This window comes from Neofelis nebulosa, chromosome 13, assembly GCF_028018385.1.
Source record: "Neofelis nebulosa isolate mNeoNeb1 chromosome 13, mNeoNeb1.pri, whole genome shotgun sequence".
Taxonomy (NCBI): domain Eukaryota; kingdom Metazoa; phylum Chordata; class Mammalia; order Carnivora; family Felidae; genus Neofelis; species Neofelis nebulosa.
This window is the reverse complement of record NC_080794.1, coordinates 48201621-48228166: the sequence shown is the minus strand read 5'-3', so window position 1 is coordinate 48228166 and position 26546 is coordinate 48201621.

The following is a 26546-nucleotide window of genomic DNA, read 5'->3' as shown; positions in this document are numbered from 1 at the left end:
GAGACAGAATGAAAGGCATGACCCTGGATTAGAGCCTGAATCAGAAAAAGAAGGTGATTAGATCAGATAAAGATCTATCTATCTACCTATCCATACATAATATTCCCTCTGCCTCTCTATTTATATGTGTATATGTATGTATGCGTATCTCCTAAGAAGAAGGACATTCTCTTACATAACCATCACATAGTTATCAATTTTAGGAAATTTAACATTGACAAAACAAAACAAAAATATTATCTGATCCTCTATCCATATGCAAATTTTGCTAATTGTCCCAATGCCCTTTAGAGGTAGGATCTGTGAACTACAGCCCACCTGCCATCTGTTTCCATAAGTAAAGTTTTATTGTAGTAAGAGCATGCCCATTTGTTTACATGTTGTCTATGGCAGCTTTCGCATTACAACCACAGCATTGAGTAGTTGCAACAGAGACCATATGGTCCATAAAGACTAAAATATTTATTATCAGGCTCTTTACAGAAATAGTTTGCCAACAACCCCTGCTTTAGAGCTTGTTTATCTCTATCTAGGGTTATGCACTGCATTCAGTTGTCAGGATTTTAACCAGGATTAGTGCTTCACCTTTAATCAGGATTAGTTCTTCACCCTTCCTTTGTTTCTTAACCTTGACATCTGTAAAGAGTGGAAGCCAGTTATGGTGTAAGAATTTAATTCTACTTGGGTTTGTCTGCTGTTTCCCCATGATCAGATTCAGGTTATGCATTCTTGGCAGGAATACCACTGAAGTGACATTGCATCCTTTTCAGTGCATCATATCAAGAGGCACGTGATATGGTTGTGTCCCAACGTGGGTGATGTTACCTTTCGTCAGTTGGCTAAGGTGGTGCCTACCAGAGGAAAACAGTTTGCTCTAAAACATTATTAAGATTAGTAACATGCACACATAGGCTGTATATTAGGTGATAACAATCTACCAATATTAAATTTTTATTGTTTGGTAATTGTGCTGTGGTTCTATAAAGGAACACCCTTGTTCTTAGGAAATTTGTGCTAAAGTATTAGGGATGTAGGGTCATTATAATTACCACATATCAAATGATTCAATGCACATACTCACACTGCAAATGTGGAAAATGTTGCCACTTGGCCAATCTAGGTAAAGAGTAGGTGGATGTCCATGGTGCTAGTCTTATGTAACTTTTGTGTAGGTTTAGTTTTTTTTTAATAAGACATTAAAATAATAACGAATTTATGTGACCTGGCACACACGACAGAATAGGGTAGCAGAGGATGGTTAAGAAGTGAGGATGAACATGAAAAGCATCCTCTTAGTCTTGTGAGGATCATTTTTGGTGGCTACAGTGGATGATAAGGGAGGTCCTTATCACATAGTTCTGTGGCCATTGTCAAATCCCCAGCCATGACATTGACCCACTGCCTGGATAAAGTAGGTTTTTATTTAATGGAATAGAATGCTCAGTGTGGTTTTTATTTAAGCACAAAAGCTACAACTTCAAGATCACTTAGAAAAAAAATCAAGGAGGAAAAGAAAAAGGAAAAAGGAAAGTGACAGTAAGGAATTATAAGAAAGTTTAAGTAAGCCAAAAACATATTAGCTATAAAAATAATGCAAATTATTGAAAAGTAATGTCTCAGGTAGGGTCCAATACAAACAAACTAGAATGTAAGGCATCTGCAAACAGATAAGCCTGAAACATAAACTACAGAAGGGACAGAGAGTAGAAAAGTGGTTGCCAGGAGCTGGGGGTGGGGGACGTGGGGGGGAGAGGTTGGTAAAATGGCACTAACCTTCAGCTATAGGATGAATAAGGTCTGAGAATCTAAGGTATAACACAGTGACTGTGCATGATAACACTTTATCGTATAATTAAACTTGCTAAGAAGAGTAAAACTTAAATGTTCTCATCAAAAAAAAAAAAGAGGTAAATATGTCAGGTGATGGATGTGTTAATTACCTTGATGGGGGAATCCTTGCACATCCACATGTATACCAAATCATCATGTTGCACACATCACATATCTTACAATTTTATTTGCCAATTACACCTCAATAAAGCTGGGGGGAAATTGTAAGAGGGAAAAGCAGCCATAGATCAGGCAAATGAAAATGCAGAAAACAGATGTAGCAAAATTAATAACAGACAAAAGAGAATGGAAGGGCAAAAGCATAAAAGGATACCAACAGTGTTATTTTATATTTTAAAATAGATCATCCACAATGAAGGCATTCATAAAATGAATAGCAAAACATCGAAAAATATAAAGAAAAAAACTATTAGAAATATAAGGAGAAATGGACAACATCGTAATCATAATAAAAGTCCAAAATACAAATTTTGGTGTTTGACACACTCAGATGACAAAATTTTTAAAAGTGATATAGTTTCATCCCTTAATGTTTCAGTGCTATGTATATATCAAATATGTAACTATAAGAAATATCTACAGAGATACACTTTTTTTTGGGAAAATGCATTTTTTGATGCCAGTGTAATATTTACACAGGAAGACCATATCTAATACTAAAAATAAAGAGAAGTTTGTTGATCTCAAGAGTAGAAATTCTACTAGTCATAATTGACTAATTACAGGGCAAACAAACCAAATAGCTAATATTAAGTAACAACCTTTGACACAATACCCACTTAATAATTATAATTATAAAAACAATAGATTTTAGATTCCTAAATAACAGGAATAAGCAAAAATCTCCACTTAGTTTTTAATTTTTAATTTTGGTTGATACAGAGAACGAAATGAAAGATTCTGTCAAAATTAGTGTCAAGTGATCATTACAGTTCAGATTATCTCACACCAACCTAGTCTCAAGAAAATTCATATGCTTATACAATGTGCTGTTAGAAATAAAAAAAAAACCTGAAAAATAAACTCTCATTCAATTCTAGAAACAGTAGGATGGGGGGTGGGGGAAGTCCAATATGATTATCAGAAAGGGAAGCGGAAAAGGTATTTGATGAAAACTTGCATCCAATATATTATTTTAATATAGACCACCAGGAAGATAAGAAAAAGTCTTCAGTTTGAAATCAGTAGCCAGCATTATGCATAAATGATATATTAGTGCCACTGCCACTAGAGCCCCAATGGGTCTCGGGTGCACTGCTGTTACTTAACATTGCTACAGCCAGTGCAAGCAGCCAGGAAAAAGAAATATGACATACATACAGGAAAACGGAGAGGAACCAGCAATTAACTACCTGGCAAGGCAAAACAATCTATTCAACAAATTTAGATATAGTGAAATTATCTAAGAAAGCTACTTTACATATAATTACATTTAGAGATTTATCCAACAATTCCGAATCAACCACTTGGAAAAGATGAAAGAAATCCCTTTCCTGTATCTTATATATATGATATCCAGTATCTAGTATATATAGAATGTTTATCTATATTATAAAAATTTAGTAAGTAGTCTTCAGAATTCTTCTGAGCAAAAGCATACATTTTTACTGAAGAAAATACACTTTACATGCATTATATAATGTAATCCTCATAAGTAGCCTATGAGGTATATACTATTATCTTCATTTCACAAAAAATACTGAGGTTCAGAGTGATTAGGTTATCATCTCAAGGTCACAGGATTGTACCATATATTATATGTTTTGAGACCAGTAACTAATAAAAATAGGCAGTAACCAGGGCACCTGGGTGGCTCAGTCAGTTAAGTATCAGACTCTTGATTTTGGCTCAGGTTATGATCTTATGGTTTGTGAGTTCAAGCCCCGCATCGGGCTCTGTGCTGACAGTGAGGAGCCTGTTTGGGATTTTCTGTCTCCCTCTCTTTCTGCCTCTCCCCACTTGTTCTCTCTCTCTCTCTCTCTCTCTCTCTCTCTCTCTCTCTAATAAATAAACATTAAAAAAAGAGTTGGTTACAAAAAATAGGTAGTAACCAAGAGAGGGAAAGACAATAACAAGCAATAAAGGAAACCCCAAAGACATTCAACACAGTATTTAGATAATGTAATTATGATAAAGAAATTTTTGTTTGTTTGTTGTCACAGGGGAAAAGATTGCTTGTTGTTAAAATCAAGTATCATTTAGATGCTCACTCCATAACATACACCCAAAATTTTCTGATAGGTTATGAGTTAGGTGATAAATAAAAGCATGAATACAACTAAATAATGGCCAATATATGTTAAATGTCAGGCTGAGAAAACCCTCTAAGAATAACATCAAAGACAGAATCCATTAATAGATTTTACCAAATAAAAATGGAAAAATCACATAGGAAGAAACTCACTATAACTCAATTAGAGAAGTAAGCCGAGAATGAAACAACATTGTAAGACAGGCAAAGAGTCTATGTCTTTAATCTTAAGATTTTTTTAAAGTACAAATTAATTGCAGAAGGCCAACACAAAATAATCTAGCTGACCTACTTTTTGGTAAATATGCGAGGTAAATGTCTTTGGCATTCACAATCACACTATAATGTGCCCCACAGCCTTCCACTCACTCTCCAGAGTGAAGGTGAGATTGAATCTGTCTAGAAGATGGATAAATCACCCATGGAAGGTATTGAGAGAAAAGTATAGGACCCAAGAGAACAGTAGGTCTCAAGTCTGGGAGGGGTGGGGGCAGTGGCTAGGTGTGTTGCAAGAAGGGAAAGGAGACAATGGTGGTTGGGAGGTACTCAATGTGGTAGGAGACTATGGCCAGTGCAAAGAGTTTAGTTTTGATTCCAGTTTTATAGGAAGCTTTTCAGAATAACACAGGATCTGGTTCACCCTGGTGACTGTGTGGAGAAAGCTCAGTGTGGAGGGACAAGAGTACCCATGTCGGCTGGGAGGCTCTAGCAGTGGTCCAGTGTGAGACCTGTGGTCAACATTGCGCAGGGCGTCAGGCAGCAATGGAAAGAAGATGTGATTGCAGGTAATGCAACCCATGACTGTAGGAAGAAAGAGTAAAGATTATAACATGAGAGGTGAGTCTTTCTAGAATTCTCTTCTCAACTCCACCTGGTAGCTTTTGTTCCCCCTGAATGCCAGTTTTTAAAGGGAATATAGACAAACAAGAAGTATTCAAAGGGAAGAAGCTGAGGTGAGCAAAGGGCTGAAAAGGGGTGACAGGACTGAGGATGGCAGTCCTGGTCTGAAGGGAAACCTCATGAGGGACATAATCACTGACAATGGACCATGACTTAGATAACTCACATGGCTGAACTTGAATTGGGGTCAGTGGGCAGAAGCTCCAAGAGCCTATTTGAGCTCTACATAATGAATAACCTCATAGGTAGAGTAGCCCAAAGAGACGATGATGGTGAGGGTTGGCCTACAGGTAGAGAAGAGAGTCGACCACACACTAGCACTTTGAGAACACACCTGATTTCCTCTCCTCCCTAGTCCCTGAGTGTTCACCATCTCTGTGACTGGCCATTCCATTACTGCAATTATCCAGGCCAAGATTTTGGAGCCACCCTTGTTTCCTAAACTCTTCGCTTTCTCTCTGCCACCCATTCAGTGTATAAACAAGTCCAGTTAGCTTTACCTTCAGAAGGTACCCAGAATTCAGTTACCACCTGTGCAATGGCCACCCTCATCTCACAGTCTCCCATTGCCCTCCCCAATACTTTCTTTGTCTTTCGGTCTTCTCAGTGTTCATATAACAGCCTACACCATCCCTAGAAAACCTAAGTCAGGTCATGTTGCTTCTTTGTTTAAAATCCTCTGATGTTTTTTTCATCTTATTGAGAATAAAATCCAAACTTCTTGCATTTGTCCTCATGCCTCCTCTACTCCTCTCTGACTTTATTGTATCCTCCTCCTTCTACAGCTCTACTCCTCAGCCACACCAGTCCCTCACTCTTCCCAGAACTTCACAAGCATGGCTGTGCCTGCAGGAAGGCGCTGGCTCTGCTCTCCACCTAACGGGCTCTTTAACCAGAGTCGTGAAAGACTTGTTTCCTCACCATTCGCAGATCTTTGCCCGAGGAGGAGGACTTCCTAAATACTTTATGTGGCCTTGCCCTCCCTCATTTTCTAGGTGAGCTCTGTGAGGTCAGTGAGCTCTCTTTGGTTCATGGCTGTATTTTCAGTGCCTAGGACATTATCTGAACTAAAGCAGGTCTCCTTAAGTAATGGTGGGATAGATGAATTCATCCCAAACATTCCTCAGTAAATGTTAGGGATCAGAACCCACACAGATGCTGAGGAAGCCAATACACATTAAGCAAAAGTCATAGACTAGACGAGGGGATTTAGAGTGGCTGGAGAGTGGCCATGTGCTGGTGGCCAGCTCACGGATGCTCGCCTCATGGTGGCAACTCATTCACGGTCACTGCTCCACGACATGGCCACATGGTCTCCATCCTGAAGAGAAAGCTGGGGAACCATGGTAAGGTTTCCTTCCAGGGAAGTTTCATATTTTAGAAAGGTTGTTTTAAGGGCTCCATGGAGCTGGGAGGGCAGTGGGTGGGGTAGCAGGCAGCTGTGATGGTCCCTATGAGGAAATACCCTTGTTTGAAGGAAAACAATATATCAGTGGGGATGAAGAGAAAGAATTGCTTTTAGAGAGAAGTAGAGGTGGAGCTCTAGCATACAGTCACGCAAAACCATAAATCAAGCATAATCTTGGGAGGCAGATATTATTCCCAGGAGCCATCTCACTTTATCTGCTAGAGTTGTTTCTTTTTATCCCTTTCAATAAACGCAATTAGAAATACTTTCAGAATGTCTTCTTCATCAAAACTGAAACTGTCATTCCACACACTCTGGAGAAATAGATGGAACCATAACAACTCAACCCTATATTCGGTTGCCAGCCCATCCTGCCTGGCGAGCAATAGAACACAAAAAGGGAGGACCCTGCCTCTCCAGCCCGGTGCCTGAGCCACAGAAAGAGAAATAGATACTTTGGGGGAGGTAGATACGTTTGCGGATGTGGTGTGTATTTTATCAAAGCTAAAATCTACATCTGTTGTCAGACTGAACAGGAGGTGCCTCTTTCTCCTCTGGCAGCACCACCACCATTTTCTGACCCTGTGGGCACCCACATTCAGCCGGAGCCCTGTGCCCCACGGATCCCGATCCACTCCAAATCCAAGGCCACTTGCTTTGGGTTCTCTGCCCAGAGGAAGTGTCTAAGTCAGAGGGACTTTGGCTGTCACATAGAATACTAAAGTCTGGGCAAATCTGGCACCAGAGCCACAGCCGCATGAAGGGGAAACATTGCAAAATTTGAGGGGATTTTTCTTTTAACCCAAGGATTGCAGTAAATCCTGGGGAATTTGGCTAAAATCAAAATAAAACCACAAAAATAAGCCTGTGTGCAAAAATAAGCCTCTGTGAACTCAGAGCGAAATAGACAATCAAACAAACATCAGGGGAACAGAGAGACACAAAACCCACGGAGAACCAGGGTAAGTGCTAGATGCCTTGTGGGAATAACTCAACTTTCTCAGCCCTTAATTTGTCATCGAACAAGATTGGGTTAAGCTGAGTGGAAATCCACGACCTCAGTATCATTCAGGAAATTCAGGAAATTCAGTAGATTTCCCTGGAAGGAGATTGAGCCCCTGAAACCAGGTCTTTGGCTAGCTGGGAGGCTGACAAAATGGAGCAGATGCCAAGACTGGATGTCTACCTTGTACGGTGGGCTCTACATGACTCAACCCCAGGCAGGTGGGTATCTTACAATAAGATGTCAGAAAGCAGCATACAAAAATTGTCACCACTATGCATTTATTCATGCAAAAAAAAAAAAAAACCCTTCGTGTGTACTCACTTCTGGGCAAGAAATGTGTCAGAGAATCATCCTCCTCCTGGCCCAGCTTCCCATCTAGAGGAGGGCGTGGCACAGGTGTATACGCAGCACCCCCAGAAGATGCCATCCTTTGTACCAAAGACCATCGAGAGCTCTTTCCTGAGTCTTCCCTGGCTTTCTCTGCAGAAGTGCCTTTTTTTTTTTTTTTTGAGACATGAGAAACAAGGCAATATGAAACTGCTCTGATTTGATGGAAGAAGTTGAGCGCACTGCTTATCTACACTTTATTTCCTTGCTTTTGAATTCGCAAGTCATAATAAAGCATCGCATGTCCACAGTCCAGCAAGAAGAATTAATTAAGGGGAGCCTATTAATGTAGAAAGCAGCTTACTGAGATAATGGAAAAGACTTTGGTAAGACTTGGCTTAATTGGAATTTCAAGCAATTCCTCCCTTGTTGTACCAGGGATTTTTACTGTTAGAGACAGGATGAGCAAGATGTTTAAAGAGCTTATGGGCAGAACTGGACTTCGAGGTTTTGGGAGAGATGGCTTTGGCTCCAACAATCAGGGAAGCCTCAGAAAACAGCAAGCAGGGAGTGTGGACTTGTTCCCTTGTCACTGAATGGACATGGAAGTCTAGAAGCCTCCATTGTCCCAGATATCCCAGAAACTAGGAGATGAACCAGAGGGTCAAGTTCTAGTGCATCAAACCTGCTGCCCATTTCTAGGTATAAATACAAGATGAGGCAAAGAGGGACCAAATGCACAATATGGACTTTGGAGTTTGAAATGCATGGGTTCGTGCCCCAATTCTACCTTGTGCATCCTGAAAAATTCCAGATGACAATTTATACTCCTCCCTTACAGGAGCAGTGTAGATATTAACTATTAATAGAACATGTTAAATGCTTAGTGCTCTGCTGCGGTTCGCAAACTTCTCTGGGTAGGACGCATCTGTGGATACGACACAGACACTTCTTAAAGAAGTTTATAGTGGATGTAAATGGCAGACAAATTATATTGGCTGGGATGAAATCTCTTCCGTTTGAATCACTGACTGATCATTGCCTTAACTGAACAAGTAGAAGACAGAGGCAATTTAAATTACTACCTTTCAAGGACATGACACAGCTTCAAGGAAGAAGACAGTGGCTTGTCCTTTTTGTGGGCTTGCTAAGGTGGGTAGGGGCACCAGAAGATAATTGAGGATTTAGTATTGTGTCCCAGTCCACTGCCCTACAGCACGGGTCCTTACTTTTCGCCTGGGTCTAAATGCTGCTCATCATAAACACCTATGCCTGCAATTCAGCGGGACCATCAGAAGGGCTGTTTGCTGAAAATTAGCTTGATTCATATCTGAATTACCAAGAATTACCAATGATTAGTTGATTATTGGACTTGAGCTCCAATTGGCATAAAGTGTTATATGTCACCCTAAAATACATTCCATGGAAGGCTGTTTCTATTTGCTTCTTGTTGTCTCACTGGAGCTAAACTTTTCAAAATTCTCTTAGCACACTTAATGGGCAGCTTTGGGGGACAAGTGTGTTCTCATCTCTTGTGACATTTAGTCTACTTACTAGGTCAGGGAGTGCAAAGAGCAATTCCTTAATTCCAATATAGGGATGAGAACTGTTTCAGAGGTGACAATTTCCCCAGTACAAGTACTATTTCTGTTCTCGTGATAACAAAGAGGATGAAACTGAATCCAGGGCATTGTCCTGAAGCTTTTTCCAAGTAGCAGATACTTACAACTTGAAAATAAGCAGTCTTAAATAAGTAAGACCCCGAGGCAAAAAAGATTCCAGAAGAATATGCATGTCCTGGAATAATAACCTTCTAAATATAGCAACACGAAGCTTCCCCAATGCAACAGAAAATTCCAGAATGAGCCTTTTATTTTATTTTTTTTTTAATTTTTTAATGTTTATTTATTTATTTATTTATTTTTAATTTTTTTTTTTAACATTTATTTATGTTTGAGACAGAGAGAGACAGAGCATGAACGGGGGAGGGGCAGAGAGAGAGGGAGACACAGAATCGGAAGCAGGCTCCAGGCTCTGAGCCATCAGCCCAGAGCCCGACGCAGGGCTCGAACTCATGGACCACGAGATCGTGACCTGAGCTGAAGTCGGCCACTTAACCGACTGAGCCACCCAGGCGCCCCAATGTTTATTTTTGACAGAGAGAGAGAGACAGAGCATGAGCGGGGGAGGGGTAGAGAGAGAGAAGCAGACACAGAATCAGAAGCAGGCTCCAGGCTGTGCGCTGTCAGCACAGAGCCCGACGCGGGGCTCGAACTCACAGACTGTGAGATCATGACCTGAGCTGAAGTCGGATGCTTAACCGACTGAGCCACCCAGGCACCCCCAGAATAAGCCTTTTAGAAGGCTTTGTAGCAGTTTAGAAGGATTGTAGCAGTTTAGAAGGATTGTAGCAGTTTATATGAAGGAGAAATGGACCCATATCTATTATTCTCCTCAATGTCTATGTACCAGTGCCTCATATGACTCTACTACTGGTAAACAGCTTTCATGTTTGTCCTCTGATTTTATGTGCACAGCAACCTTGAGAAGTACATTTTTTAATTTAAAAAAAATTTTTAAGTTTATTTATTTTGAGAAAGACAGCAGGAGTGAGGGAGGGGTTGAGAGAGAAGGAGAAAGAAAATCCCAAGCAGTCTATGCTCTGACAGCACAGAACCCGACATGGGGCTTGAACCCATGACCCATGAGATCATGACCTGAGCTGAAGTCGACACTTAACCGACAGCCACCCAGGCGCCCCAAGAAGTACAAATTTTCATTCCCACTAACATATCAGGCTATTGAGGCTGAGAAAGGCAGATAATTTTCCCAGGTTCACGCAGTCATAAATAGTGCAAGTTGAGATGTGGAACATGGGCTTTTTCCTCCAATTACCAAAAATTTTTACGCCATGACTTCCTCAGTACTGTTTTGCTTCTATTCTGTGATTCCCCAGAATGGTTTCCCGGAGGTTCTAGCCTAAAACTCCTACCAGGACCCCTATCCCAGCAGCAGGCTGCTCTCAAGCCCCTCCCACCCTAGACTGGGGATTTTCAAATGTGAGTGCACTTTAGTGTTGCCAGGAGGGCTTGTGAAACCACATTCTTGGGCCTCACTCCAGTCTTCAACTTCATAAGTTGGGGAGTGGGGTGGCAGCCAGAGAACTTGAAGTTCTTTTTTTCTTTGTAACAGCTTCATTATGATATACTTTACATACCATAAAATTCAACCATTTTTAGTGTACCATTCGATGATTTTTAATAACTTGACCCACTTGTACAACCATCAGCACAGTCTCACTTTAGAACATTTCTGTCGCTCCAGGAAGATCCTTTACGCATTCTGTCACTGCCAGTTCCCACTCCCAGTCCCCAGCAACCACTAATCCACTTTCCATCCCTATAGATTTGTCTATTCTGGAATCACGTAGTATGTGGTCTTTTGCATCTACTTTTGTTCACTTAGTGTAATATTTTTGAGGTCCATCCACGCTGCAGCATGCATCAGTAGTTCATTCCTTTTTGTTGCTGAGTCAGCTACCACTCATTGGATGTACCGCAATTTGTTTTTCTAAATTTTGCGTTTCTAACAAGTCCACTTGTTAGAGAGTGTTGTGAGAACCACTGATTTCGGCCAACATTCTCGACCTTGGCTGCCCACTGAAACCTCCAGGACACATTTCACAAAATACCATTACCAGGCCTCATCCATATTCTGATTGAAATGGTCTGAGGTGGGGCTCAGGAACTGGTACGTTTATAAGACTTCCCAGGTGAGGGGCACCTGGGCGGCTCAGTTGGGTAAGCTTCCGACTTTGGCTCAGGTCATGATCTCACAGTTTGTGGGTTTGAGCCCCGCATCAGGCTCTGTCCTGACAGCTCAGAGCCTGGAGCCTGCTTCGGATTCTGTCTCCCTCTCTCGCTGCCCCTCTCCCCCCCTCTCTCTCTCAAAAATAAATAAACATGAAAAAAGTTTAAAAAAACAAAAACAAAAAAACTTCCCAGGTGAGGTGACTGCACAGCTGAAGCAGAAAATTACATCTTTACCCCCTTGCTACTCAAAGTTTTGACCGGCAACATCAGTACTTAACTTGGAAGCCTACTGAATTTTCCAGATCTCTGAACCCATTCTAAAACTTCTGACTCAGAATCAGCATTTTAGCAATATGCTAAATAGGTGATTCTTTTTTATATGTATAATGTCCATTTATTTCTTAAAACATTTTTTAAAGTTTTTATTTGAATTCCAGTTAGTTAACATACAGTGTAATATTACTCACAGGTGTACAAAATAGTGATTCAACACCATACATCACTGGGTGCTCATCACCACAAGTGCACTCCTTAATCCCCAGCACCTATTTCACCCATTCCCCCACCCACCTCCCCTCTGATAACCATCTATTTGTTCCCTATAGTTAAGAATCTGTTTCTCGCTTTGCCTCCATCTCTCTTGTTTCCCCTTGCTTGCTTGTCTTGTTTTTAATTTCACAAATGAGTGAAATCATATGGTATTTGTCTTTCTCTGATTGACTTATTTCACTTGGCATAAAACTCTGAAGCTCCATTCATGTCATTGGAGACAGCAAGATTTCATTCTTTTTTTTAAAATTTTTTTAATGCTTTTATTTATTTTTGAGACAGAGAGAGACAGAGCATGAGCAGGGGAAGGGCAGAGAGAGAGGCACAGAATCCAAAGCAGACTCCTGGCTCTGAGCTGTCAGCAAAGAGCCTGATGCAGGGCTCGAACTCACAGAGTGTGAGATCATGACCTGAGCTGAATTCAGATGCTCAACCAACTGAGCCACCCAGGCACCCCAAGATTTCATTCTTTTTACGGCTGAGTAATATTCCAGTGTGTGTGTGTGTGTGTGTGTGTGTGTGTGTGGTGCATTCCATTCATTAGTTGTTGGACACTTGGGCTGTTTCCATATTTTGGCTATTGTAGAGAATACTGCTGTAAACATCAGGGGGCATGTATCTCTTTGAATTAGTGGTTTTGTATTCTTTGGGTAAATACCTAGTAGTGCAATTGCTGGATCATAGGGTAGTTCTATTTTTACCTTTTTGAGGAATCTCCATACTGTTTTCCAGAGTAGTTGCACCTGTTCACATTCCCACCAACAGTGTAAGAAGGTTTCCCTTTCTCTGCATCCTCACCAACACCCATTATTTCTTGTGTTGTTGATTTTAGCCATTCTGACAGATGTAAGGTGGTATCTCATTGTACTTTTGATTTGTATTTCCCTGATGATGAGTGATGTTGAGCATCTTTTCATGTGTCTCTTGGCCATCTATATGTCTTCTTTGGAAAAACGTCTGTTCATATCTTCTATCTATTTTAATTGGATTAAGTAGGTGATTCTTAGACATATGGGAGTTTGAGAGGTTCTACTCCACCGCACACCTAAATGCTGAGGAACAGAAGTTAGGAACGAAAGGAAAATTTCACTTTCAGACTGAACTGTAACAAAGTCCAAACAAAAGGCCACTAATGAACAGGTGGTTTCTTTAGTATAAATTGCCAAGATTAGTTCTTGCATTGATTAAACTATGGGACAATTTCTAACCTTACTCTTTAACTCCTGTGGCTACAAATGAACTTAGTGAAGGAAACTGGGTTAAACTGCTTGCCCTAAATAGATCTCATTCTCTTTCAAGAGAGCACAGTGTTTGTGCACATCCTAATGAAGATGGGCTAGGATTCCTCCAACAATTTCTTTTTGTTTAATTTTTTTTGTTTATTTATTTTTGAGAGAGAGAGAGAGAGAGAGAGGTGGAGTATGAGTGAGTGAGGGGCCGAGAGAGAGGGAGAGACAGAATACGAAGCAGGCTCCAGGCTCTGAGCTGCCAGCACAGAGCCAGATGTGGGGCTTGAAATCACAGACCATGAGATCATGACCCGAGCTGAAGTCGGAGGCTTAATTGACTGAGCCACCCAGGCATCCCGTCCTCCAACAATTTCTTGTATGAACTGCTGAAGACATGTTTTGATTCCATGGAACCGCAACATCTTGATAACATTGACTGTGACAACTTATTCAGCAAACCTATTTAGTTCTGGGCATGGTAGGGGAGTATTAGGGTACAGAGACAAGAAACAGTGTCTACCTGGAGGTATTTTGTATACTGAGCAGTGCAAAGGCTCAAAAGGACAGGTAATGCTCAGGGTGATGATGATAATGGAGGCCCCATAAGGGAAGATGGTTCCTTTACGGAACCACAAACTGAGGAAAAGCATAGTCAGGGAAGGCTCCTAGAGGAGGTAATTATTGGGATAATTATTGAATAATTAATAATAACCAGGTCAGGATGGTGAGAAGGTACAAGGGGTCACTAATGAAGCATAGGGAAGAAGTAGGGCAAAGGCCTAAAAACATGAAGATTTTGAAATCCTGCTTCATTTTTAGGACACAAATTTGTAAAAAATTTTAAAAACAGTTATTTTTTTAATTTTTATTTTTTTTAACATTTATTTATTTTTGAGACAGAGAGAGACAGAGCATGAGTGGGAGAGGGCCAAAGAGAGAGGGAGACACAGAATCTGAAACAGGCTCCAGGCTCTGAGCGGTCAGCACAGAGCCCAACGTGGGGCTCAAACTCACAGACCGCGAGATCATGACCTGAGCCGAAGTCAGACGCTTAACCAACGAGCCACCCAGGCACTCCCCCCAAAAAAAGTTATTTTAGATACAAAATCTCAAATTAATATTGTTTGTGGAGCATCAGGAGAGGAACTTATGCCATTTTGAGCTCGAAGCCAGAAGTGCTTCCAACACAAAATTAGAGTTCCTGAGCCCAACTATATTTCTAATGAGGCAGCATGCTGTAAAGAGGATAGGACTGAAATGCATAGGGCGTAGGGGCTCTGGCACATAACTCTGGAAAACACTATGGAGGTTCCTCAAAAAGGTAAACATAGAACTACCCTGTGATCCAGCAATTGCACTACTAGGTATTCACCCAAAGGATACAAAACCGCTCATTCAAAGAGATACAATGCTCCCTGATGTTTACAGCAGTATTCTCTACAATAGCCAAATTATGGAAACAGCCCAAGTGTAGGGGCTCTGTGTATGGGTCACGTCCCATCTCCTCACTCAGGGTGACAATCTGTTTCTCTCTGGAGCCTTGTGACTTGGGGACACCCAAGAACATGTTGTGGGCTGGCAGAGCTGAGAACCAGCCAAATGGAGAGTCCATTCCTCAGGACGTGAATGGTCCCAACAGGTGAAGGGAGGCTAGGCTGGAAGCTGAAGGTCCTGATACTAGGATTCTAAAATCAGAGACTAAGACATAGGTTCAAATTAGAGCCTTGCATCTCGCCAACTGTGTGAAAGAAAGTGTGTGTGTAAAATGTCAGACTTAGAGTCAAGTTTGATATAATCACTCAACGATAATTTCCTTCTCTGCCATGGCCCCTTTCCATGACAATATCCTGGAAATCATACCCAGATTTCAACCATCACTTGCACTATTCACTTTCCTTATATTCCCTGGTACCTTTATAGCCTGACTTATCCATACAGCCAAAGCCTCTTAATGTTGGTGACTATAGATCCATGTAGCAGTCAACTCCAGAATTTAAAGTTTGTTTCTCTTTCCTCCCTCCACCCTCCCTTTCAAGTTAAATTTCCCTTCTGCAGCTGCCTGAATACTGAGGGCTTAAAACACATTCAAAATGAGTGGAAGGGAATTAACAGTCAAGGGATTATTTCATTTCAATCCCCGAAATAACTCCCTGAAGGAGATAATAACATATGATCCCCATTTTATAAGTTTAGAAACACTGAGGCATATTATCTTGCCCAAGACCACCAGATACTAAGTGGTAGGAATGATCAGTCCACAGTTTTGCCTGGATCAGGCCGCCCCTCAATGGGGCTGTCTTATGTGTTAGTGGCTCAGCAGACATGAGGGGGACATGCGTTCTCAGATGCCCCAGTTGCAGTGGTGGCTGAGTCACTACCCTCCGAAATAGGCTGTGATAATCTTGGGAACAGTCCTGGGCTTGTGAAATGTCACCTTGAATATGAGTTAAATAGGGAGTCCCTTCGGTTTGCTAGGTCTGTGACCTTGAGCCCGGCAGCCAAGGTGCTGGCCTGTGAGTATGCTCATTCCCCTTCATGTCTCCCTGTGCTCTATTTAGAATCCGTATTTTGGGGTCAATGCAGGACTCAGATCCAGGGAAGAGCACACGAATCACAGCTGCAAAACAATTCCATTTTGTTGGATACCAGGAGGCGAGTTAGCTTGAAAACAAATTATGCGTGCAAAAGAGTTGGATGAGTCCATTGTGGACAGGCCTCCAGTGGAGCAGGTTATTTCTTGTCCTTAATTACACTGTCCTCTGGTGGGGACAGAAAATAAAGCTAATCTGTTACACTCTGTCCTGAGAGCTGAGACCCCCTTTGATTATTTCAACTTTTTTTTTTTTTAATTTTTTTTTTTTTCAACGTTTTTTTATTTATTTTTGGGACAGAGAGAGACAGAGCATGAACGGGGGAGGGGCAGAGAGAGAGGGAGACACAGAATCGGAAGCAGGCTCCAGGCTCCGAGCCATCAGCCCAGAGCCTGACGCGGGGCTCGAACTCACGGACCGCGAGATCGTGACCTGGCTGAAGTCGGACGCTTAACCGACTGCGCCACCCAGGCGCCCCTGATTATTTCAACTTTTAAAAGACCTGATTTTGTTCGAATGAATGTGATGGTTGGTTTAAATTTGTAAATTAATATGATTAACAAAGAAATCCTAACTGAAGTGTGGGATTACATTTATTTGGCATCTACTCCATTAATGTCTAGCATAGAAAAAGCATTGTTAACCATGTGCACACTGTTAATTATCTCAACATGTTTAATTGCTGTTTTCTTAAATAACTAGTAGGCCATATGTAAATGATCCTTCAAGCATTAACATTTCATTTTGTGAAGAACTAAAACACTGATTACATGATACATTAGACCAAACATGATCTTCAGGCCATTCATGCTATATTAAGAAAATGGGAAGCCAAGTGAATGATTCCCCCTTACCATCCCAAGCTAAAACCTAGAGGGGCAAACATAACACTTGGAAATACTATGGAATTGTTAAAAGAACAGTAAGTCTGCAGCATAAATTGTGAAACATATGTTAGAATTATGGTTTTTCCATGACTGTAAACTTTGCAATTTTTTGTCGAACTATGAAACAAAAATAATGCTATCGAATATCCAGGGAGCCCTTGTTGTATTTCAAACACTGCGCAAAAGCTTAGTGCATTTCACCTTTCATTTCATCTCCCAAAAGACCTCTGATAAAGATAATGTGATTATCATCCCATTTTATAAACCCAGGCAGGGAAAAGTAAAGTAGCTTGCCCAGGGCCATGTACTGGTGTGGGGACCATTTGGGATGCTTGTCTAAATATTACCCAGTTTCCTCCTTTTATGTGGGATTGCCCAGCATTCTCATGCATCCAGCGTAAAGCAAGACTCTCCAACACAGGATTTAGAAGACCAAGAAAGATCCTACCAGGCTCTAGGTTCTAATCTTGTCCTGCTAAAAATAGGTCAGTGTTCTTCACCAACTTCTAGGCTTAATATGGATTCCATGACACTGGATGACTGCTTCACGGGGCTACCGGCTCATGGAGTGTGGTGCTGCCTTGAGTGAGACTGTTTTAAACCTGTAATGTTTCACAACTCTGATTCTATACATGCTGTTCACTCTGCTTTGGAGAGAGTTTATCTCCACATCCTTACCATTGCCATCATCCCCTTCCACCCTGCTTGGAAGATTTCTAATCATTCTTCAAGACTCACTCCATAAGTGACATATTCTGTGATGCCTTTCCTAATGGCCCCAGATTGCGTTACCTAAATCTTGTGTCTAATGTTTCTCAGTCAATAAACTTGTTGACCATCTACCATATCATTATTTTTCTAGGTAACCCTAGGATCTTGAATGCATGAGGAAAGGCAGTTAGGGAAGAAAAAGAAAAGTAAAGGAGAGGAGTGGGGAGTGGAAAAAGAGAGAAAGAGAGAGAAAAGGAAAGAAATGAAGGCTTACGTGCCAGCCATACCCAATTTGTAGTACAGACCGGGTCATGAAGCTATACCCCAGACAGCCCCAAGAGGCTCAGCATCCTGGGCTGCTTTCTCTATGGCCATCCTATGACTAGTGCCTGGAGGCTGGCAGCATCTGGGGAAAGAGGTTTTTCCCAGGTCTCCTCAAAGATGGTTGCAATCTGACTGGCATGAGGTGATATCTGAGTGTGGTTTTGATTTGTATTTCCCTGATAAGGAGCGACGTTGAACATCTTTTCATGTGCCTGTTGGCCATCCGGATGTCTTCTTTAGAGAAGTGTCTATTCATGTTTTCTGCCCATTTCTTCACTGGGTTATTTGTTTTTCGGGTGTGGAGTTTGGTGAGCTCTTTATAGATTTTGGATACTAGCCCTTTGTCCGATATGTCATTTGCAAATATCTTTTCCCATTCCATTGGTTGCCTTTTAGTTTTGTTGGTTGTTTCCTTTGCTGTGCAGAAGCTTTTTATCTTCATAAGGTCCCAGTAATTCACTTTTGCTTTTAATTCCCTTGCCTTTGGGTTAGGGGAAGGAAAAAAAAAAAAAAAAAGAAAGGTTAGAGTGGGAGAGAGCCAAAGCATAAGAGACTGTTAAAAACTGAGAACAAACTGAGGGTTGATGGGGGGTGGGAGGGAGGGGAGGGTGGGGGATGGGTATTGAGGAGGGCACCTTTTGGGATGAGCACTGGGTGTTGTATGGAAACCAATTTGACAATAAATTTCATATATTAAAAAAAAAAGATTGTTGCAATCTCTGGGGTTCACATTGACAACACAAATGGATTATGGCTGCTATTACTTTCTACATCAAAAACTCATAACAGTCATGAAAATCCAACCCTCTCTAATCAGTACCCTGCAGTCTCTGAGGTGTGCCTACCTTGAAACCTGACAGCAGTCCCCTGTTGAGTATCAGTATAAGGAATATCTCAAGGGCTCCTCAGATGGCTCCAGATTGTGGCTTGTGTTCTAGGAGCCAAGGGTGTAAACTCTCCAGAGCATCCAAATCTTTATTCCAGAATCCTGGGTTCGCCGTCAAGATAAGTGAGGGCTCCTCTAACTGGTTAATATGGCTAAACTATAAATAATAGATGGCCTGGCTGATGTCTCTTTGTCAGGGAAACTTGGAGAAGGAGAAATCTTTCAAACCTAAGACTGGGCTCACTTCTTGGGGTCCAAAGACTTAGAAACTAGGACTTGCCCAAGTGGCCAAATGCTGACAGACATTGGAGTGAGGCAGAATGGAACCCTTTATTTGGAGAAAATAACATAATCTGGACCTTTCCAGTCTTCACTCCACCGACGACATGGCAGGGGATGTTGCTGTGCTGAATGTTTTACACAATTATCTCATTCGTCCTCATAGCAACAACAAATTAATTTTTTTAATTTATTAGGCCCCATTTATAGATGAGGAAACTGAGGCAGAGGGCCATGACGCTCACTGGTGAGGCTCTGGGCAGTGGATGTGGAGACGGGGTTAGGAATAGAAAAGTTAATGGTGAAGTAACATAGGAGAAATAACCAGGAAGGCAGCAGGACTGGTCAAGGGCAGTCACCGGGCTACTGTGTAGACTAGACGGAGACTCTAGCCCAACAGGGAGCAGAGCCAAGGCTTCCCATTAGAGGAGGCCCCCCCGTTGAAGGAATGCCTAGGTCCCTGCCCACCACTGTGCTTGGTCACTGGCAGGGGCTGCGTCTGCAACAGTGTGCTGTTGGCCTGGAAGCTGAGGTGGACCCTGCTAACAGCTGGAGGCGGTCAACTCTTCACAGTCCTCCCACCTGAGCAGGAGCGCACAGCTGAAGGGGAAGCTGAGTGCCCTATCTCCGTGTCTGTCACGGGCACTGAATTTTTCCAATCTAATAAGTGGTAGTAAGCAGCAGGGCCAGCATCTGAACCCAGGTGGCAGGACTCCAGCCCCAGCACTCATCGCCATGGCTTTAGTACAGCTGTCTCTGGCGCAGAGTTGCCAGTACGGAAACTGCCGGTACTCCCACCTCACTCCTCCACCAACCTCCCCTGGGCCCGCTCAGCCCATGGAAAGGACCTACGAGTTTCTCTGGTGGCCAGGACAGCTCTGCTGATGGCCACCAGCATGAAGTCCTTATGTGGCCTTCCTCCCACTTAACCTTTGTAGCTGCTGATGATGAACCCTGAGCTCTTTCCAAAGGTTGCCTGCTTTGCGGGCAGCTCTCCTTCCTTCCCTTCTTGGTCTGGATCACCCCACTTTTCAGCCTACATTTTTCCAAAAAAGAGGTAAAGAAAAAAAGCTTTATCTTAGCTTTTATCAGTATCTCGGCACGCGGACCTCTCTTCACTTTTGCAGCAATTACATTGGGGTTCTGAGCCTGCTTTTTCATACTACCCCTTCTCTCAAAAAAAGCCAAGAACTAGTCTGAAGAAAACATTTGTGCCTATCCCACACATCCAAATTCAACCCTTCTGGCTACCCTGAGTCCCCGCATCTTCCTTCTCCTGTTAAAGTGGAACGTTTACATCAGATTCCTACTGACCGTGAGTTAAACTCCAAAGAGACAGTGATTTCTGTCCCTCCCCAAATGCTTATAGAGCCCTTCTACAAATAAAACCCATGGTGGCCAGTCCTGATACAGTGCGACATGTCAGGGTCCTAGTCAGATGGGTTCACAGAAGAGAAATAGCCCTGCAACCATTGCTACATTATCAATGAGCTGAGCAAGGGGCCATCAGAGAAAGAGATAGAGAGGCACTTAGGGGAGATTGTCCCCCATCCCGACTGGGTATTTAATCGTTTCCAGGCAAGGACGACTTTCTACCCAGGCATTCTCCTACAGAATCAGCCTTCAGTGAATTAATGTGATCCCTGTGTAGACCTGAGTGAATAACAGTAACCTGGCATAGACACAATCACGCATTGACAATTTCAGGGCTGCTTCTGCTAACCCCATGCACCCCAGCAACTCACAGCTTTCAAGCCTCTGTCTTATGTGGTTTTTAAATCATTCATGACCTGGGGAGGGGACAGCCGGCCAACAGGGGGATGGATCTTGCTTCTGTAAGGTCATTATGAACATGATGGGCTTGTACCTCGAATATCCTGTCACCTTCCCCACGTGGCAGCAAGGTATCACTGAGTCTGTCCACAGTATGATACTGTGTTTCCCAATTGTTTTGACATTGAGGCTAGGTCTGCAGCAATAACCCAGTGGAAAATGTAGCTAAAGAGATGATAACGTGCCACCCGGGAAATGAAGCAGCATCAAAAATCTAATTTCCATGAACAAATTTTCAGAGCACTCACTGATGGGACAATCATATTCACCTAAATCTTTAACTGAGCATTTACAAACTATAATTCCATTAGATTTTAAACCAGACTATACTTGCAAATGTGTTTTCATAGAAAAACTAATTAAAATAACCTGATATCATATCGTGTGAGAATTAAAAAAAAAAAAAGACTATAAGCTACAGAACAAAAATAAGTCCTATTTTTCCTGGTGAATATTATGAACCAAAGAGATCTTAAAGCCCTATTGGAAATTGGGATAAAACCTTAAAAATTTTGTGTGCCAATTTTAATCTTCTGGTCATGTTTAATTATACTGCTCCTCTCATGCAGGGGTATTGTTTTCATGTCTTTTGTGAAGGGCAAACTCTGGGCCCAGTGTCTCCTCAGGGACCTCTTGTTTCGATCTCTGAACTGGGCCTTCCCAGGCCCCAGGGGGGAGATCAATCACTCGGGCATCTCCCGGGACACCAGGTCAAGTGGCAAAAGTTCATCCTCCAGGATTTCTGGTCCTCAAGACCTTTGTGGCATCGATTGTCAACTTGACAAAGCAGCTGACTTTTTGTATGCAATCCACAGACAGCGCAAGGCAGAGCAAATCATGAGAGGCCAACACTAAACCTCAGGCTTTCTCAAGAGGAAGAGTGATGGGGCACCATTCTGCGATACAAAAAAACCAACAGCATGTATCCAGCACTATTTAAAAACTGCATGAACATGGACCAGTTTGATACCCCTTTGCGCCTCCGCTTGCTCATATGTGGATGGGGTGGTTGCCCCATCTTGCAGTGGGTGAGCTGCCTCTGTAGAGCTCTAGCCCAGCATCTTGTGGCCCTGCTGCATCCTCCTCTGGGAGCACTCAGAGGGGCTCAGTCATTAACAGTCCCTTTCTCCCCACCTCCCCAGTCATTCAGTAACATAGACAAAGGTCACATCAAACCTTTATGTGACCATAATGGAATATGGTGGAAGATCAATAAGCCATAGAGGAGGGTCTTAGAATAACATCCTCAATCCATCATTGTTCTGGGAAGATAAGTATCCAGTGACAAAACTCAAACGTATCCTGTTAGATGATAAATGCAGGAAGGTCACAGTGGAGCCCAGTCACCTTGGCAAAGATTCTAAGATTATCATAACCCTGTCAGTCCACCCCAGAAAAGAGTCACTAGGGGACCCCCAAAGAGAGTTCATGATATTTTGACATCCAACAGAGGTTGGCTAGCTTGGGACAAAGGAGTTGTAATGTCCCAGCATAAGGTTCTGCATCACATTCATATAGGAAAGGGGAAGGGTGAGAAATGAGGATCAATAGATGGAGATAACTGGAGTTTTCCTATTTCTGGTGGTATAAATAGGAGTTAGATGAGAGAGAGAGAGAGAGAGAGAGAGAGAGAGAGAGAGAGAGAAAGATAAGGAGAGTTCTGTATTTATACAGAATTCCTTAATTGCAAAGAATCAATTCCTTAATGCTGGATTAAGGAGAATGCTAGACTTTTGGTGTGTATCATTAATTCCTCTCCTGAGTATTTCTAATTCCAAGTAGGTATCATCTCTCTTTCTCTATACTGGGAGATGCAGACTTGTTCAAGGTCATAGTTAGTTGGATTTTATCTCAAGTCTGCCTCACTCCCACACTGGTAGTTTTCTAGAAGATTATATTGCTTAAGAAGAAGAAGAAGAAGAGGAAGAAGGAGAAGAAGAAGAAGGAGAAGAAGAAGGGGAAGAAGGGGAAGAAGAAGGGATTTTTTTGAGGAGTGCTTCAAGAATTGAAAAGAAAACTTGCCAATGAAGGCCACAGAAATTACAACAGGGCCTGCATGTGTATGGGCAGTATGTATTTGATAGTGGCCCCATATACCTTCAAGCGTGGAAAAAATTGACATTCCAAGGACTGGCATAAGTCACATTCTCTGTTCCAGAGCAAGTGGTATAATGCGCTGTGTTGAGAACAGAGGCCCCATCCAACTGTCAAACAATTTTTGTCCTGCCTTGTGACCAATCCTAGGGTAATCTCCTTCCTACTGGGCACCACGATTAGTCAGGTGGCCACAGGAAGGACCACGACTTTCCAAACCCAGAGCCAACCAGCCCATCAGGCCTCAGGGCTTACATCTAAATGATGAACGCCCTCCACATTCAGAGCAGCAGCCCAGGTTTCTCTGTCTCTCCAGTTCTTTGAAATCTGGGGAAACATGTGCCATGCCATTCTCCTGTCCTGGGAAAACTGCCCTGCCCTTTCCAACCAAGATCCTGTGTTTCATCGTCTATGCTGTAGCTTCAGTGGGCATCCCTGGACACAACTTAGCTCTTCATGCCTGGACTCTGAGTGTGAAGCTCACACCCTCCTCCCTTAGAATTACACCCCTCATGCCACCTCCATAGAAAATGGCGTGTGCCAATAAATGAACGCAAGATTTTCACAACCATTGGTCTTCCTTTGTTGTGATTTGGGTCTCCCTGGACTTGAAGGGCTGCAAGTTCTCATCTTTCCTTCTTAGTCTGTCCCTCCCCTTTTGGATGGCTCATGCAGGTAGATGTTTCTGGGGGTTCTGAGACCACAAATGGCCAGTACCTTTTCCCTGGACATGGAATCTCATAACTGATCGAAGCCTCTCAAAACAGATTTTAATATCCGGACAGAATTTTTCCAAAAAGAGTTTGTTTGAGCCTATAAATATATTTCTGGCAGCAACCCACTGTGTTTTGAAGCCTCCAGAGGACAGTATTCCTGTCACTCGGGTAAGGCATCAGTCATGTGGAAGATGCTTGGGAATCCATCTGGGGGGGGGGGGGCGGCGGTGGGGAGCAAAGACTCCCTGAGTCCAGAGCTCTCAGGGTGAGAGCAGGAGGGAAGCAGGTCACCTGGATGGTATTTTTCCTGAGGGATGGTGAGGCTTGGGAGGCCCTTGAGTTATGGCCTCAGAGGTCCATAAGTTATTAAAGGAAACGGGTATCTGTCTCTGCCTCCACATGGGGGGATATAAATGGCACCAGAGTTAGGTGGCAGGGGCAAAGACATTGTCCAACTGCTCATTATTTGAAAACCAAGTGCTATTTTCTAATATGGAGAAATTGCAGGTTGATAATGTGATCCCAATGGAAACAAAATATAGTGGCTGATCCCTTCCATCATTCAAAGCCTGATGTCAGCAGGGAATCCCCTTGCTGAGGGTTAAAATATGATGGTTTGAAAGGGTAGACTTTAAAACATAAATATCAGGTATTTGTGTTTTACTTTATGGAAATTCTTGACCATTTAGCTGTTTGGTAATTGTTATGCACAGCTGAGTAAATATATAGTGAGTTCTAAATCATTCAATACTAAGAAAATGGAGATCTCTCTCTTTACCCTTGTTCTGTATATATATATAACTTTTCCTTAGAACAACTCCTTTTGACACCGAGGTTTTCCATTCTCTCTGGCTATGACTGGAGGTCAGCTACAATGTTGTGAAATGTCAGAACTGCCAAATATTCTCCTTAATTTCCAATTCAGAAACGTTGACCAAAGTGACGGGAAATAGGAAACTAGATTTCTCTGAGCACTGGCTTATTTTTCCCATCACTCTAGCCTCTTCTTCTGAGCATATCAGGCATCTTTACAAATAAATCCTTTCATTCCCTTCCTTTCTCCTCTTCAGCAGCTGTCTCCAGGGCAGGGCAGTGACTAGGCAGGACCTACTGGGGGGAGGTTGACCCAGGACACACAGAACCAGCTGCCTTGCTAGTTTTGTGATTCAGGATCTTTGAACAGGCCATGCTTTCTGACTGGGAAACTGCCTGTACCCACCACCCTTCTCTTGGCTGAAATTCTCTCTCATCCTTCAGATCGCACGTTAGATGCCCCTTCCCACACAGGATTTATCTGACCCCTATAGACCAGGGCATATCCCGTGTGATTGGTTCTCACTGTATCTTAGACTTCTCTTTACAACTTATCATGAGGAGTAACAAAGGGATTCTAAGTGGCTGGTAAAAGCCAGAGAGCAAGAACACAGGTGTCTTAGGAGGCCAAGGGAACCAAGTGGCATCCAATCCATATGCATGCAGTGGTTCAACCTCCTCTACAGCATCAGGATCAAAGCAAGCCATACGACAGCAACTTCCAATTAAAGATAGCTAGGATAGGCCTGTGGGCAAACTTATTTCTGTCTTCTTGCTCTGTGGAAATTTTCATTCTCCAAGCATCCCATCACTGCCCCAGACCCATTTTTATGCTTATGTGTATTTCAACGAAATTCTGCTGAATTAAAAAATGCGTATTCTGGGGCGCCTGGGTGGCGCAGTTGGTTAAACGTCCGACTTCAGCCAGGTCACGATCTCGCGGTCCGTGAGTTCGAGCCCCGCGTCAGGCTCTGGGCTGATGGCCCGGAGCCTGGAGCCTGTTTCCGATTCTGTGTCTCCCTCTCTCTCTGCCCCTCCCCCGTTCATGCTCTGTCTCTCTCTGTCCCAAAAATAAATAAAAAACGTTGAAAAAAAAAATTTAAAAAAAAATGAGTATTCTGCTGGCTTTAAGATAATTTTCTGGCATGAATCTTTTTCGAATTCCTAACTCATCTTCTCTTTGTTCTGAGAACCTACATCCTCTTATAAGTTAGCTCAGCTCCTCTCCCCCTGGCCTCCTTCCTTGATGGCTCTGAGCACACGTGTCGTGTCCATAACGGGGGTTTGGCCCACTGCCAGCCATTCTCAGCTAGACCTTAGAAAAAGTGGTCAGGCCTTAGTCTGTACTCTGGGCTTTATGGGAGAATTAAAATCCATGAGAATTAAAAGCAAGACAAAGTCTCAACCGTTGAGAGGACTCAACTTTTGAATAAGTAATTTTATATCTATACTGTGAGGCAGACACTTAACTCTTAAATTAAATAACCAGAGTTCCAACCTTAATGATGGGTTCTGAGGGTGGGGAGAGGAGCTCCTCATTCCCTTTGGCCCAAGCTTAGAATTAATCCTGAGTCTGGTGTCCAAAGTCAGATGTCTTCCTCTGTGCGTCGATGTGGGTTGCATGGTCTCATAATGCGGCCATCTTTGTATCTTGCCAGGTCTGCTCTCTTGCTGATGTCCAAATCACACCTAGGGAATCGCTGACAACTTCAAAAGATCAGAAGCCTCAGTCGGTGTCATTTCTTTCTAAGGGAAGTTGTGGTATCTGATATGAATGGCTTTATTGCTACATACCAGGAATGACTGTGCCTGTGGAAATGTGCCTACCTTACCTTATAAGGAGTGCTACCCAACAGTTCCTTTGGGCTTTCACAGCTCATTATCACCTCATTAGGGAGGATTGCAGGTTAAACTCTGGCACCAAAAATCCACTGTAGATTGGTCCTTAGTGACATGATTATTTGTGTTCTCCTCTTCAGAATTCAATTTACATGCTAATTACCTTTTGTGCATCTAAGCACATTCAACACATTTACCTGTATATAGTAGTGATTCTCTTCTTCCTCCCTGAACTTCCAT